This window comes from Xyrauchen texanus, chromosome 39 (assembly GCF_025860055.1).
Source record: "Xyrauchen texanus isolate HMW12.3.18 chromosome 39, RBS_HiC_50CHRs, whole genome shotgun sequence".
Classification (NCBI taxonomy): domain Eukaryota; kingdom Metazoa; phylum Chordata; class Actinopteri; order Cypriniformes; family Catostomidae; genus Xyrauchen; species Xyrauchen texanus.
The window spans coordinates 30794883-30813208 of record NC_068314.1 but is presented as its reverse complement, the minus strand read 5'-3'; positions in this window follow the sequence as shown (position 1 = coordinate 30813208).

The following is an 18326-nucleotide window of genomic DNA, read 5'->3' as shown; positions in this document are numbered from 1 at the left end:
GGAAACTACGAGAAATCTCACAACCACATGGATGGACACACTTCAACTTATATTTACATCCAAAAAACAAGACCAGTTTATACAGGCTTTAGTTTGCGTCAATGGTTAGTTAGGCTTTTCCTGAAACTGGCTAACCAAGGAAGTCAAAGCTAGCCTGGTTGGGGACGCCAACACCCCATTCTGGTGACCAGCATCAAAAACACAACAAAATATACTGGTTACCAGCAACGCTTGTCTTTTTAGCCACGATCACATACTAACACCAATGCATACTGTTCTGCACATATAAATACATGTAAACAAAGCGAATAGATCTTTCAGTTGTGTTCTCTTCTTTCAGTGCTTTTAATAAAACATGCTTGCTGAAGTGATTAAAATGCAGCTTGTTGTTTTCTCTTCCCAAAACTATTAAAGTCTTCACTTAAAGACGCTTAAAGATTTGCCACCAAACTGATCTTTATGTTATGGGAATGTTGACTTGAAATATAAAGAGGTTATGAGCCATGAACATTCTGACAATCTAAAATCTCCTAAAGTTAAAGGTGCCATATTCACTGTATTATTAAATATGTTGTCATGGTGGACCAAGGCATTTTCCTACAAGAGACAGTGACATTTGCTGCCATGTAGGGGAGACCTTGGCTAGTTGTCACACTTCTTACTCGAGTGAATTTTACTCAGAGTGGATTTATTTTTAAAGTCATTTTTAAAGTTTCTGTATAGTCACATATCTACTCTATGTCTATATCTAACATACAAAATGTTAATAGTGAACCATCATGAAACACAAAACCATTAATGAAGCAGAATAAACACAAAACTATTTCAAATCATTGTTTTGGCTGACTAATATTGTAATAATTTTTTTATCAATGTATAAGTTTTAAATCGCATGTGACAACTTGCCCCAATGAGACATAAACGAAAAATACCTTAGTTCTGAGAACATACTGCAGTTCAACCTTTTAGTTAAATTCATCTTTAACTATTTAGTTGACTCTTGCCTTAAAGGAATGTTCCAGGTTCAATACATGTTAAGCTCAATGGACAGCATCTGTAGGATAATGTTGATTACCACAAAAAATCAATTCGGCCCATCCCTAATTTAAAACAATAAAAAATAAAAGAATACAAAATCACAGTTACAGTAAGGCATTTACAACAAGTGAATTGGGCCAGTCCATTAACATAAAAAAATCCACGCTAATTTCAAAAGTATATCCTTAACACAAACATTATACATGTAAACATGATTTTAATATGATAAAATCGATACAAGGGTGTCCTGGCGTTATGTCGTCATGGCAACGGAGTTATAGTATTGGATATATCTTTACACAGATAAAGTTAGAAAGTGATTTTATCACATCATCTTAAATCATCTTAGCAAGTATAATGTTTTCATCTGCTTAATATTTATGAGGCTATACTTTTTAAACCATGTGCATTGTAATGTTTTAGAGAGGCCCCATTCACTTCCATTGTAAGCTCCTTACAGTAACTGTGATTTATGTTTCTTTTTTTTAAAATGAGGGACAAGTAGGTATGTATGTTATGCCACAAATACTGTCGATATAGCTTAACTTGTATTGAACCCGGAACATTCCTTGTGGTTTGATTGTGTTCACTTGTTTACCTAACAGGTATAGCAAAAATGCAATATTGCAATTTTTGTAGTTTGGAGGGAAGAACTAACAAAATATAGCCTATTCTGATTTAAGAAGTAGGGTTTTGAAACCAACACACAAAACCTCTGCTAGAGAAAAACTACGTCTCTCCTGCACTTAAAACCATACAGGTGAAACTCGAAAAATTAGAATATCGTGCAAAAGTTCATTAATTTCAGTAATTCAACTTAAAAGGTGAAACTAATATATTATATAGACTCATTACAAGCAAAGTAAGATATTTCAAGCCTTTATTTGATATAATTTTGATGATTATGGCTTACAGCTTATGAAAACCCCAAATTCAGAATCTCAGAAAATTAGAATATTGTGAAAAGGTTCAGTATTGTAGGCTCAAAGTGTCACACTTTAATCAGCTAAACACCTGCAAAGGGTTCCTGAGCCTTTAAATGGTCTCTCAGTCTGGTTCAGTTGAATTCACAATCATGGGGAAGACTGCTGACCTGACAGTTGTGCAGAAAACCATCATTGACACCCTCCACAAGGAGGGAAAGCCTCAAAAGGTAATTGCAAAAGAAGTTGGATGTTCTCAAAGTGCTGTATCAAAGCACATTAATAGAAAGTTAAGTGGAAGGGAAAAGTGTGGAAGAAAAATGTGCACAAGCAGCAGGGATGACCGTAGCCTGGAGAGGATTGTCAGGAAAAGGCCATTCAAATGTGTGGGGGAGCTTCACACAGAGTGGACTGAGGCTGGAGTTACTGCATCAAGAGCCACCACACACAGACGGGTCCTGGACATGGGCTTCAAATGTCAAACGTCTTACCTGGGCTAAAGAAAAAAAGAACTGGTCTGTTGCTCAGTGGTCCAAAGTCCTCTTTTCTGATGAGAGCAAATTTTGCATCTCATTTGGAAACCAAGGTCCCAGAGTCTGGAGGAAGAATGGAGAGGCACACAATCCAAGATGCTTGAAGTCCAGTGTGAAGTTTCCACAGTCTGTGTTGGTTTGGGGAGCCATGTCATCGGCTGGTGTTGGTCCACTGTGCTTTATTAAGTCCAGAGACATTTTAGAGCACTTTATGCTTCCTTCAGCAGACAAGCTTTATGGAGATGCTGACTTCATTTTCCAGCAGGACTTGGCACCTGCCCACACTGCCAAAAGTACCAAAACCTGGTTCAATGACCATGGTATTACTGTGCTTGATTGGCCAGCAAACTCGCCTGACCTGAACCCCATAGAGAATCTATGGGGCATTGCCAAGAGAAAGATGAGAGACATGAGACCAAACAATGCAGAAGAGCTGAAGGCCGCTATTGAATATATACTGCATCTTGGTCTTCCATAACACCTTAGCAGTGCCACAGGCTGATAGCATCCATGCCATGCCGCATTGAGGCAGTAATTAATGCAAAAGGGGCCCAAACCAATTACTAAGTACATATGCATGATTATACTTTTCAGAGGGCCGACATTTCTGTATTTAAAATCCTTTTTTTTTATTGATTTCATGTAATATTCTAATTTTCTGAGATTCTGAATTTGGGGTTTTCATAAGCTGTAAGCCATAATCATCAAAATTATATCAAATAAAGGCTTGAAATATCTTACTTTGCTTGTAATGAGTCTATATAATATATTAGTTTCACCTTTTAAGTTGAATTACTGAAATTAATGAACTTTTGCATGATATTCTAATTTTTCGAGTTTCACCTGTATTTATTTTCAACCTTGTGTTTTTAAGCTGCAGTGTGTAGAATGACAGCCCTTTCACTGCACTGTTTTAATGCAGGTCTCCATCAAAAGAGCCCTGTCTCTCACTAGATTGCTAAATGAGTGACACTTGCCCACCATGCCGGACATTTGCACCTTAGATCAAAGAATTACAGGATAACAGCTTTTGCTCACATACCAGTGAACTTTGGGCTGTCTAAGCCACCCTCACTTTTAACATCCCAGTGATAAGTCTGAAGAGGGCAAATGGCACAAACACCTGTCTACAGTTCAAACACTGACATCGTCCTTGTGCAGTCACCTGTTGGCCATCAGCTGTAAAAGGGCTTTGCACATTTAATAAGCAGGATGTGGCTTTTCATTGTCTCTGCTACATGGTTGGTTTGTTGAGTGGTTTGAGTAACTATCTACGTATGTACACCAGCAGTCTGAATCACCCACTAAATGGCCCTTCGCAAAATAAACACTCATGTTTGCTTCGAAAGATGCATTAAATATAGTCATTAAAGTGTTCGTGTTTCTTGACACCCAAGTGAACTTTTCACACAATATAACATTACGTACTGTCATCAGTCCATTTGTTTCTCTTTGAAAGTGAGGGCTTTTTTATTTGTACAGCTCTTTTCACAACACACATCGTTTCAAAGAAGCTTTACAGAAAGCCATGCATTAACAAAAAATGAAACTGTAATATCTATAATGTCTTAGAGTGATCATTGTGCAGGTTGATTAAATATGATTATAAATTGTGCATAAAAATTAAATAATTAAATAATAATTGTATTTACTGTGAAACCCCTGTGAGCAAGCTGAAGGCGACTGTTGCAAAACTCCATTAGATGTTGGTTAATGTAACCTTGGGAGAAACCAGATTCACTGTGGGGGTCAGTTCCCCTCTGGTTAACCAGCATGAATATAATACCAATATTAGGTATTTATGTGCATGGCAAGTCATGGTTTACAATTAGTAAACTAAGTAAGTGTTAAAGTCCAGTGTTTTTTTTTTTAAAGATTTTTTTATGAACTGTAAGATTAATAACTAATGTCTTTGAAGTCCATCCTGGATTAACTGCAGAAGTGTACATTGATGCATTGTCCTTTGTTAGTTGGCTGATGAAAGCATTTGTTGGCAATTAAATGATAGTCTATGTAATCCATTTCAATGTAGTCCATCAATAGACAAAGGTGAGGCAGGCATAGATTAATGAGGTGCGTCGTAGTACAACTGTCAGGTAATTTTGGTGAGGTACGGAGGGGTCCATCCTACATTCAAGGTTCAGGCCGTGGCATATAAAGTATCCAGTGTCTTACAGTTAGAGTTGGAGCAGAGGAAAAACAGAAAAGAGGGATGAGGAGAATGAGAGAGAACATCAGAGGGTTGAGGGAGGAAATCCCACAGCAACCTGACCTCCATCTGAGTTTGGAGCCAGGTCGGTCGGTGGCTAGCTCACTCGCTCTCTCACTATGACACACACACACACACACACACACACACACACACACACACACATACAACAACCCTCACAAAAAACATTCTGCATTTTTACATTGTCAATAAAACATAATTTAGTATGTTTTTTTTAAGTGATTTGAATTATGGGGACACTAGCAATGTCCTCATAAACCACATTTATAGCATAACACCCTTGTAATTACCAGTTTTTAACCTAAAAAAAGTCCTATAAATGACTTAAACCTGCCCACACACACACACACACACACACAAACTGCTTGGGCGTATTTGGACTAAATGTCATCTTATGCTGGCTGAATTATTTTATTTATACATTTAAGAATTATTAATTTATTTTATTTTTAATTATTTGTTTTGATTACAGATCTGCATCTCGGTCAGAATTATACAGAACTGCTACTAATATAGAATCAAATCAAGTGAAGACAACTGAGAAATTTACTTTTTACCTCTACGTTTTTCCTTGTATTTGGATTAACGGTGCACGTTGACACAGAAATTATATATAGTTGTCAAAAAGGTCTTTAGCATGTCACAGAAGGCCACAACTTTCATTTAGGCAAAAATTGTGTGATGCAGCAGTTTCCTTCAGACCCGTGCTAAACTAAAAATAGAGAATGTTTTCAATCCCTGCACTAAAACACAGGCAATTTTTTAAAGCAAACATTATTTCATACACCAGCATCAACATTATATATAATAACAAATATCTAAACTATAAACCAATATTTAGAAGACATATTTCATGACAGTGAAATATGAGAAAACAAACAAGTGTATTCCCACAGTCTCCCGAAGCACCAGGCTTTGCTCGAGGGAGATAGAGTTCTCTTACTCTCTCTTAAAAACCTCTGCATTCCTCTGTACTCATCCACAGTAGAGGAAACAGAGACCTCTCTATCATCTGCTCATTCAGAGAGCTCATGGTCTGCATGTGATTTTAATTTGGACACGGTAAGTCAAGAGAGGGTCTGTTTGCATTCGGGCTAATTCGAGAGTTAAAACTTTTCTGTAGTAAGTTAAGTCCTGAGAAATTTCTATGCAATTTTTCATCAAGTTCTTCTATTTGCAACAAAGAGATCAACAAACAAAATGAAAATGGGTTTAACTGGGCCAAAGCACTTAATTAATGTTGCAAGGTTCTTCTTATACCTGGAAAGCCTCTCCACACAACAGCGCTCTGTGTTTTCCGCAAAGGTGGCACATTAATGTTAGTGTGGGATGTGGCAAGTGCAGAGATGGGTGGGGGTAGCCAAGGCACCTTGCAACAGCTGGACTGAATTATCTGGAGGGGGGGGGGGGGTTTGGGGGGTGTGCACTGAGACTGCTGGCGCCAGGAGCAGGCCAGCAGGTCAGGGTGGATGAAGATTACCAAAACACAAGCGGGCAGTCATGCTCTTCGTAGGGACAGGGAGGGAGGGAGAGGGAGCAGGGGTTCCTGGTTCCAGTCGTTCAGCCACAGGATGGGGTGGCAGGAGGACTTCCACTTCCTGTCAGATAACCCTTTCCTGTCCATATGACATCCAGAGAAAGAATGCCTGAAAAGAAAACAGTGGATGTGGATATTCTTGTGATAACGGAATATTGAACAAGGCACCATTCTTGTTGGAGCTAATTTTGTTAGCTGCCTTGTTAACATACACTGAGATCTGCTCTCACGTCATTATTCATATCTGTGAGTGAGCGTGACATGAGATCAAGATATTTAGAATGAGTCCAGGAACGGAGTGAAAACAGAGAGTTTTCAGTGCTGTAAAGCTCTAAATATAGGTGTTTTATTAGGGTTGGGAGCCAAATGGTGCATAAACACACTCAGCCACCATGTCTGGATATAAAGTGGTGAAACTCAAGAACAATTTACATATGAGGTAGAGAAACACATTTCAGGCTTATACATTTAGGCATATTTCGCTGGTAAAATTTCTCTCGCTCTCACACAAAGACACAAACAAACCTCCAAAAAACAGCACTGATTTCTTCAAACAACTTTTGTGCCTTGGTGTCATCACCCCTGCCTGCTGAAAACAAGCTTACAACAACCTGACCAACCAAAAAGTGCCCCAAATCTTTCTAAAATAGCCAACTGACCAGGCTGAGTGACCACCTAAGACCAGAGAACCACATTTATTGTTGACTGGGCTATAACACATTCGTTTATAATGAAACCTGTAAGAGCAGTAAATACTGACAACAACTACAGAGAAATTGGGAACATAAAAGCCTTCTTCAACAAATGGTAATTCCCAAGTACCCCAACAATGGTTTACTCTTTCCAGTAGCAAACAGAGACATCTAGTGGCCGGTTACAATATAACAGCTATTTAGAAAACGCCTTTCTGTTCAAAGCGACTTAAAATAAAATGAATTATAAAATAATAGATCCCAATGTCAGCATGTTCGTCTGGACCGAACGTCAAGTACCTGAAATTGCGTGACTGGCCGCTGTTTTGTGGGTCACCCGTAAATTTAAAAGAGAAAAAAATTAAAATCATTTTCAGCTAACAAACTTCCCGTATGCAATACCAGTCATCGCCATTAGATGGCACCAAACGCCATTCCCTGAGTCGGTGGGGGGGATATCATGTAACCTACTACATTTTATTGAGCCATTTTATGGACTAAAGTTAAAAGAAGAGCGTTTAAACGACAAATAACTTCTTCAGGAGTTAAAATAAGCTCCTACATTCATACAGATGGGATCATCACAGACGTTTTGTAATATTTTGATCAACTTTGACAAGAAAACAACATAAAAACTTTCGTAATTTCTGAATGAGAGCGTGTACTGGCCAGTTACACATCAGACTCGCCTGTGTTTTCCCTTATTCCGCCTGCCTGGCTGGAGCCTACCCCCTTCGCGTGCACGAGCACAGTGACGCTGTGTTTCCTCTAGTTGGTAGTAAAAACTCGGAAAATTCGTTCAACGGCTTCTTCACTTTTCCCCGCAGCCGCCATATTTGTGACCATCAGCGGGAGGAAACTACGAAACACTTAAAAACGACATCAAGAAAAACATATTTTTTTGTTGTTGCTTTTGATCCATGCCAAGTCCCAGGAGATTTTCATACAGCATAAATATTGGCGAATTGAACTTTCGCAGATATTTAAAGATTTTGGTCCGACTGCCTGGCTGGAGTCATGATTGGTCATTTGTGGTCGTTTTCTTGGTCTGTTTGAAATTAAAATAAGTATGAGTTTACACTACATTGTCAGCTGCTCACAAAATAATTACATATTTAAAAAATATATCTTTGTTTTTCATTATAACACTCTACTAACTCATGCAAGGAAACAATATTGTACAAATTCACAAATTTGTGTTTAACATGCATGATTCATTTTGTAAACATGTTAGTTTTAAATGGTACATGCAGAAGTCACAGGAAATTAGCTGTAATTGCCTATCTTTCAACATTGGTGGGAAAAAAAAACATTGTCATATACAGGGCTGGACTGGTAATCTGGCATACCGGGCATTTTTCCGGTGGTCCGACGCACTTTGGGGCCGATCAGGGTCTGACTGGCCATCACGTGAATCGAGTGGGCTGGTGAGTTGGCTGCGAAACGGGCCAAATGGGCCGATAAGCTAAAATATGCAGAAAAGGAAATGTATGATCTTTCAGCAATGTTACGGACAGACACTGTAACTGTTATTATCACCACTTTCCTACGCACAGGCATGGCACAGCTGGCTCAGGTCATCTAAAAATAACCATTTAAAGTCAGAAGGATAACATGAATGCTGTAACTCCATCAATGTACACTATGCATTGTAAAAGAAATTGTGCAACCTTTTAAATCTAAATCGTACAGGTGAAGTTCAGCTAAACAAATCTAAGCACACTGGAAAATCTAAGTTTTCTCTAAAATACATTGCAATTACATTAAACATACCGCTGTTTTGGAGAAGAGTGACAGACATTTTCTTCCTTAATTCTTCCACTTCCTTTGAAAAATTGAGGAAAACACACATCTCTGCGTTATATTTATTAATCCACCAAACCTATTTTTATGACGATCTGAGCATCCAGGCAGAAGAATGAGGGAGTTAGAATCTAGACAGATGCTTAAAATGACTCCATAATAAACATATATTATTCTGGTATATGACAATGTTATTTTCTGCCAATGTTGCAAGATAGCAATTACAACATATTTCCTGTGACTACTGCATGCATCATTTAAAATTGAAAGGTTTATGCATTAAAATACTACAAAAAAATTAATCATGCATGTTAAACGCACACATTTGTGAATTTGTATTTGTAAGAAAATATTTGTTTAAATATGTAATGATTTTGTGAGCAGCTGACACTAGTGTAAAATTCTACACATACTAATTTTATTTTCAAGTGAACCAAGAAAATGACCTCAAATGACCCATTGTGTTAAATGACATGAGTCTTGTAGAAACACCAATATAACTTTGGCCATATGCACACATTTGGCAAAGACATTTGAAATGAGGAGGTTTGAATGCAATTGAGTTTAATTTCAATGGCACGATATACAGGTAAAGAGTCAATGGCACGATACACAGGTAAAGAGTCAATGGAACGATATACAGGTAAAGAGTCAATGGCACGATATACAGGTAAAGAGTCAATGGCACGATATACAGGTAAAGAGTCAATGGCACGATATACAGGTAAAGAGTCAATGGAACGATACACAGGTAAAGAGTCAATGGAACGATACACAGGTAAAGAGTCAATGGCACGATACACAGGTAAAGAGTCAATGGCACGATACACAGGTAAAGAGTCAATGGAACGATACACAGGTAAAGAGTCAATGGAACGATACACAGGTAAAGAGTCAATGGAACGATACACAGGTAAAGAGTCAATGGAACGATACACAGGTAAAGAGTCAATGGCACGATACACAGGTAAAGAGTCAATGGAACGATACACAGGTAAAGAGTCAATGGCAGGATACACAGGTAAAGAGTCAATGGAACGATACACAGGTAAAGAGTCAATGGAACGATACACAGGTAAAGAGTCAATGGAACGATACACAGGTAAAGAGTCAATGGAACGATACACAGGTAAAGAGTCAATGGAACGATACACAGGTAAAGAGTCAATGGCACGATACACAGGTAAAGATTTAATGGAACGATACACAGGTAAAGAGTCAATGGAACGATACACAGGTAAAGAGGCAATGGAACGATACACAGGTAAAGAGTCAATGGAACGATACACAGGTAACGAGTCAATGGAACGATATACAGGTAACGAGTCAATGGAACGATATACAGGTAAAGAGTCAATGGCACGATATACAGGTAAAGATTCAATGGAACGATACACAGGTAAAGAGTCAATGGAACGATACACAGGTAAAGAGTCAATGGAACGATACACAGGTAACGAGTCAATGGAACGATACACAGGTAAAGAGTCAATGGAACGATACACAGGTAAAGAGTCAATGGAACGATACACAGGTAAAGGGTCAATGGAACGATACACAGGTAAAACAATGTGATTTGCCCACTCAACTAAACAGGGTGAAGAATTTGAACGATTTGTCCGAGTTTTTACTGTCATCTAGAGGAAACAGGGTTACTGTGCATGTACACGCGATGAGGGGTAGGCTCCAGCCAGGCAGTCGGACCGGTGTCCGTAGATGAATTGTGGATAAAAAATCTTTAAATGTCTGTGAAAGTTCAATTTGCCAATATTTATGCTGTCTTCAGACCTGTATGAACTTTTTCTAGGACTTGGAATGGATCAAAAGCCATTTTTGATGTTTTTCTTGATATCGTTTTTGGGTGTTTCGTTGTTTCCTCCCGCTGATGGTCACAAATATGGCAACTGCGGAGAAAAGTGATGGGCATCTCCAAACTGCATTTCTGCACCCTTGAAGGGCAGTTTGCTTAGGGGACGCCACTTGAAATGTTATTCCAAACAAAATTAGGAAAAAAAATTATTTCATAAAGGGCCCTTTCAGAAGACTTTTAGTGAAGGCTACATTTAAACTGTAATGCCATGTTCCTTTCAGAGTGCCTGAGCGCTGTGAGAAGGGGATAGGGATGATCACTTTCGATTGGAATTTGCCCAATGTTATAGCACTGATGAAGGGGTAAACCCGAAAACATTTTGCTGCTGCATGTGGCACTTTTTGAAATTTGTTTTACTCTGTTGGGGCCTCTGTATCAATAAATTGATGTGAGTTTTAGCCAATTTTTGTGTGCGGATTCATAATTTCTTACATTTGCATGATTTTGAATCTATTAATTGACATATCTTCGTAATCTTGGACTGGTGTTTGGCACAATGTTGTTTGTCATATTGCTCAATTAAAATAAGGTCACGGAAACTGCATAAATAATAATTACACAAGAAAAATTCTGTATAAATAGTTGATGAAGAATAGCCAGACACTTTTAAGTAAATTATATAATATGTTTTATCTGTACCTTTTCTTGTTTAAACTTTAACACTTTTTTAAAAATCAGTATTCACTCTGGGTTATTATTCTGTTGAGTGCCAGTCAAATTCTATAGCTAATACACAAATAAATTAATATTCTTCATATTGTCTTTAAGTCAAGACTTTGTTTACTTCTGCGACTGAATCCCTGAACAAGATCTAATTCAAAGCTATCAAGTCAACAGGGTACTGTACCTGTAATTAATATCTTTAGGTCACATTGCATTAACTGATCGCCAAGGCAGAGAAATATTGATAGTGATATTCTCATAATCACACTGTGAGATAATGAAAGACATTTAATTTGTGTAAAATACAAAGAATTATCAATAAAGCCCCACTAATATGAAGTCCCATAAATTCACAGCAAATTTGCCATTGTTAAATCAACTCTATGAGAGTTTGTTTTAACACTACTGGTGTTTATATAATCCACACTGGCCACAGATAAAATAACACTTTTAATTTCAAAACTTTTAAAAGTGTTAACAAATGATCTCTACTTCAGAGTTGAACACCTATCACTCATGGAGCTACTTTGGTAATTGCTACAAGTGTTAATCTAACACTTCAGTGAACAGACTGAAACAAATACAGTGTAACAGAACTACATCAATAGTTAAAGATTAGTAGAGTTAAATGAACAAAACAATGCACTTTAATCACATTTCACATTCAATAAAAATGCTCAAATCTGTTAGTTTTAATAATAATAAAACATTTAAAAAAATAAACCCCTGACATAAAAGTGACTGTAGCAGAAGAAACACTATGTAATACATTGGTCTTATTGACGTTCATCCTCCTATTCTGTTTAAGAAGGGCTGCTTACTTTACCGTTTGTTGCCATTTTTGACCAAAAACAGAACAGGGGTGTGTAAAAATAATAAGATTATGCACTTCTTTTGTGATTTTTGGTTTTTAGACCTTATTTACATATACAATTATCAATTACACCATTCATTTGCATATGCAAATAAGAAAATTTATGTAACTTCAAAACAGTAAAAACCTACAGAATGTGTCATGTATTAGGGGCAGATTAGTGCCATCTGGTGAAAAAGAAAAATAACATGACTTGAAAATCATGTTATGAAAATCAGAGTACATAGCTGCAGTGTCTATGCAGCCACCCTCTGTAGTAATTCTAAATGACTAAATGAGTAAAACCAACTAATGTTAAACACATTAATAAATATTTACTAGCATTAACACATGGTACAGAAAAATAAAAAGTGTAATTACACAGTTCAGATGCTGCTCTTTAGTCTTTGAGAAAGGCATGCTGAAAGCCATCTGCGTCATGGTCATGGACTGTCATTTAAACAGTTGCTGCAGACGACAGGTGCTATGCTCCCAAAGGAGAGAACGCAGGAGGGGGACAGGAGCAGAGTAAACTGACTTTAGTAGTGGGCAAACACCCCCACATTCCACGCCACCTTAAGGATTAACTGTGGCCTCTGGTATGTGAATCACTGCCCTCTTAAGGTCTTCTTGATAAAGCCACAATTAGGACAATGTAAATCTGTTTACACCTCATTCATCTGTTTTCATGAGATGTGATTGATGTCTTCAGGTAGACTGAGAGATGTTCCCAATACAAAAGTCACTCAGCATGACATGCCAACCATATTTACAAGATGCCCATATTAGCAAGTATCAGAGACAACTGGTACATAAAAATGACAAGCCTGGCAAATCAATCATGTTTAATATTTCTTAACAAGACAATGAGGGATACGGCTCTGTCATGCCGATCCTAGAGCCTTTAAGCTGCTCAGTATGGCAGCTTGACCAAACTTGTTAGGGAATCAAAGCCTGATATTGTCTAACAAAAATAGCCCTCATTGAAGATGACATTATTGCACTAAACCTCAATTATCAAAACAATATACACTCACCTAAAGGATTATTAGGAACACCTGTTCAATTTCTCATTAATGCAATTATCTAATCAATCAATCACATGGCAGTTGCTTCAATGCATTTAGGGGTGTGGTCCTGGTCAAGACAATCTCCTGAACTCCAAACTGAATGTCAGAATGGGAAAGAAAGGTGATTTAAGCAATTTTGAGCGTGGCATGGTTGTTGGTGCCAGACGGGCCGGTCTGAGTATTTCACAATCTGCTCAGGTACTGGGATTTTCACGCACAACCATTTCTAGGGTTTACAAAGAATGGTGTGAAAAGGGAAAAACATCCAGTATGCGGCAGTCCTGTGGGCGAAAATGCCTTGTTGATGCTAGAGGTCAGAGGAGAATGGGCCGACTGATTACAACCGAGGTATGCAGCAAAGCATTTGTGAAGCCACAACACGCACAACCTTGAGGCGGATGGGCTACAACAGCAGAAGACCCCACCGGGTACCACTCATCTCCACTACAAATAGGAAAAAGAGGCTACAATTTGCAAGAGCTCACCAAAATTGGACAGTTGAAGACTGGAAAAATGTTGCCTGGTCTGATGAGTCTCGATTTCTGTTGAGACATTCAGATGGTAGAGTCAGAATTTGGCGTAAACAGAATGAGAACATGGATCCATCATGCCTTGTTACCACTGTGCAGGCTGGTGGTGGTGGTGTAATGGTGTGGGGGATGTTTTCTTGGCACACTTTAGGCCCATTAGTGCCAATTGGGCATCGTTTAAAAGCCAGGGCCTACCTGAGCATTGTTTCTGACCATGTCCATCCCTTTATGGCCACCATGTACCCATCCTCTGATGGCTACTTCCAGCAGGATAATGCACCATGTCACAAAGCTCGAATCATTTCAAATTGGTTTCTTGAACATGACAATGAGTTCACTGTACTAAAATGGCCCCCACAGTCACCAGATCTCAACCCAATAGAGCATCTTTGGGATGTGGTGGAACGGGAGCTTTGTGCATCCCACAAATCTCCATCAACTGCAAGATGCTATCCTATCAATATGGGCCAACATTTCTAAAGAATGCCTTCAGCACCTTGTTGAATCAATGCCACGTAGAATTAAGGCAGTTCTGAAGGCGAAAGGGGGTCAAACACAGTATTAGTATGGTGTTCCTAATAATCCTTTAGGTGAGTGTATATTATATATATATAACAATCTGCCATTGCATTCCACATATTTGTATTTGCACTATAGTGCAAATACAAATATGTGGAATGTAATGGCAGGAGAGGTAGGATGTGTTGGATGAATATAAAAAGACTAAACTGTGAATAGCACATAATTATTAACGATCAATGGAAACATGTAAATGCTTCAAGCTTTATTGAACTGACCAAATTTAGCTATGTTTAGCCACCTATTTTTACTTAATTTTCAACGATCCATATTGTAAGTTGCATTTAAAATGCACTGTAGCTGAAAAATCTGAGGGGGCATGGCACGTCTCACTGAGCATTTCACATTTTAATCACCCCTTAAGCTAGAATTAAACAGTGTAAATTAAAGCATCATCAAGGAGGATTAAAAGGAGGATTTTTTGCAATAACAGCCATGTCGATGGTTGCCATCATATCAGTATGAAGCAGTCTGGGGATGCTAAAAGCATAACTGGAATAAGGTAGGGATTGCTGCGATATTCCAGAGTGCAACCACTTTTCTACGCTGGTTTATAAAGCCACGTGGTGGTGCCACCAGATGAGATAGCAGAGTGAAGGTATGCCTCAACAGGGTATAAATAGAAAAACAGCTAAAGTTACTGGTATTCCAGCAAGGGCCAAATGCCATGACTTAACAGTGAAAGACAGTCTATTGTCTGGAACCACAGGGGCAGGAGGACAGTCTCTGAAACCACCACTTTCTAAAAGACTAATTGACTCATATAATCATTGCTTTGTTTGTGTTCGGCTCTGCTCAGGGTATTGAGTGAGAATATTGAAGAGCTAAGGCATTAACTGGCATGTCTTCAAAATGCTTGCCGGTCTCCTCTTGGATGGATTGATGACTCACAACAGACAGCGCAGATGGCAAAAGGTTCTGTAGACCATCACAGTGATTTGCCGACAATCAAGTGTTGAATTGAGTGGAAAGGCACCAGTGTATTCTCCTATAAAGAGCCTTGACTGACACTGGGACTGTTTTTTTGAAACGCTGAAATGCTTTACTATCACTGTTTATATAAATTATCAGGCCTTACAAGACTAATTAGGTACATATGTGTGGTGGTCTACCCCATTTAAAATGCGTGTGAGCCTGTAAATCTCAGCCTCTCTCCACTGCAGTGTCTAAATTGGCTGGCATTTGGTTCATAATGATCTAAAACAACTGTGACCCAACTGTAATCACAACTTTTGATTCCAGGAATCCCTGTTTCAAGCTGGGAGATCTAACTTAACTCTACTGTATTTGCAACAACATATAAATGTACAGATAAGTTTGGCTCTGAGATTCTAAGATTGTTAGAGGTCTTTGACTGTATTATTGGGTTTCAAAGATATTATTATTCTTCCTAAATATTGTATATGTATAACAATAGACTTGAATACAGGAACCCTCAGACTTCATTAGGGTACAATGGGGCAAAAGCCTAGTAAAACACATTGTTTTTAAAATATTTACATTAGTTGACAAACTTCGCCATATAACTGATATACCTATGTCTTTGCGATATCATACTAACCCCATTGGGAACATTTTACCCCAAGTGATGGGGCTTTTTACCCCAGGTGTGGAGTAAAGGGCCCCCTCACCACCTTAAACATTTTATACAAATTAAAACACCATATCAATCAAATTATGCTGCTCCACCATTATTATTTAATAAACAGAAATTTATTTTTTCAATCTTGATACACTTTATGACCAGAAAAAAAAGCCAATTTTTCTTCAGGTGTGCTTTTAGCCCAGTCAAGGCCAGTCAACCCATTAGGCGACATAGGTGAGAGCCTAGGGCTGCATCGCCTCGGGGGTGCCGATCTACCATGCCATTTGTTGCATATGTTCAATATGTGTCGAACAAACTGTGCCCTGTGTGTTCCGACAACGTGTTGTGGTGCCCCCCACTGATCATATAGACCATGTAATAAATGCCTTCCTACCGCAGTATTCTTACTGTTTCTGTTATATCTGTGTTTGGGGAAAACGGTGAGAGTAGTATGGAAAGTATGATCGGAGCGATGCCCGATGCAAGAAATAATCACTCTTTTGAGTTCGTTCTTCTCAATGAATTTGTCTAATGTGCAAGCTGAATCGTTTGATGTGCTTTGTCATCCAGTAAAACATTAACGGTATGTTTTAGAAGACAAAAACAACACTGAAGTGAATATTTAATTACAATTAATTTAAACAAAACCTGTAGCTGCATTCAATCATAATGTGCGAGTGCAGTCTGTGAATGATTGTCTACTGCAGGTAAAGATATTTTCTAAATTAAAGTGTATTAGATGAAAGCACTAAAAAGTACCAAAAATGACCAAGCCAATACCATGTTTATTGGACATGTTCCTTGGAGTAGCCTACTATATAAAAACCATGATATATTACAAAAAATACCATAGAGACCAAGATTTTACAATATTGTACCATCACTGTACCATTAAAATAAATAAAAATCTCCTGGGGGAGTATGCCCCTAGACCCCCCTACAACATCATGGTACAATAGATTGTGTACTTGATGGGCCCCAGACTCCTCAGTAATGATAAAAACCTACAGATGCCCCTGCTGTTAAACATACTGTACAGTGTGCATAGATATTTAGGGCTGTGTGCCTTTATTTATTTTTATATATTTTTCTAAACCTCTTAGACAATTTAATTTGGTTTACGTGCACTTTACTTTATTTATTTCTATATATGGTGAGACCCATTTATGATGCCCACTTAAGAAGCCATAACATGCACTTTCTCCCCAACATTGTTTTTATTATTGTTTTGCTAGATTGGGTTTATACCCATTTGTGATGCATTTAATTATGTACAATATACAATTATTGTACTTTGTGTATAAATTAATTCATACATAACCCTCTAATCAGTTTTATCAGGCTGGAGGGGTGGGGGGTGACTGAAGGGTCTCGACAAGGCTGCCAAATGGGGTAGGACTGGCACTAAGCCCCATTGTACCCTATCTCTCATGTTTTATCTGTCTGTCAAAGGTTTTTATGTACAGTGCAACAAGTGAGGCTGAACATAACACAGCTGCCACACTTATGAAGAGTCCCAGAATAGCCCTCAACTGGCCTGCCATATCTAACCAAAGCGCATGAAACTTTCAGTCATCAATGTAACACTCCATGCCATGCCAAGAGATAGCAGTAGTTCCATCAACAAAGATTAGTTAGAGGATTTACAATTATTCCACTAAACTGCTCTTAGATTTGACAACAATAAACACAGTTATAATAGTCTGTAAAGGTTTATCGCAAAGTTTCACATATCATGATGCTGTGATATGTCTAGTCTCCAGCGATTGGTTGCTCTGGGTCCTCACCGGTAGCTGGTCTCTTTTAGTTATCTCTTTTTCCAACAATAAGCTAGTTGTCTTTAACAACTGATCCCTCGGTCTATTGCTTTTTGTCAGGAATTCCAGCCTTTTGCATGAGGCAGGGATGAAGTATTCTTGTCTATATCTGGACACTGTGAGCCCCCTCCCCTTTTGGTCCATACACTTTAGCAATTTTCCACATACAAGGACACTGATCTCAAGGTCAGATCCACTGGGGCTGGTGTGTAAAAAGAGGCACTCCTCTCCATGCATGCTCAATTACTGCTCTGACACCATAGTGGAAATGTAGCACAGGCAGCCTGCATAATAAGCTGAATTTAGGACTGTTATTTTAACACTTTGTCTGGAAAGTTCTCCGCCACACCTGCCGGTCCATGCGTTAACAATTTGTGTCTACTGTGAAGGGAGGAATTTATTAGTAGACCTAAAACCACATTTGAAATGTATGTCTTGTTCATTTTTCTTTTGATTTCCATTTAAAAACTGTGATTTTTGGAAAGCAAACAAGCAAACACACTGCCTGCAGAGCTCAGAGACAGGATTGCATTGAGACACAGAGCTGGGCAAGTCCACAATTTCGGCTGCATTGAAGGTTCCAAGTGCACAGTGGCCTCCATA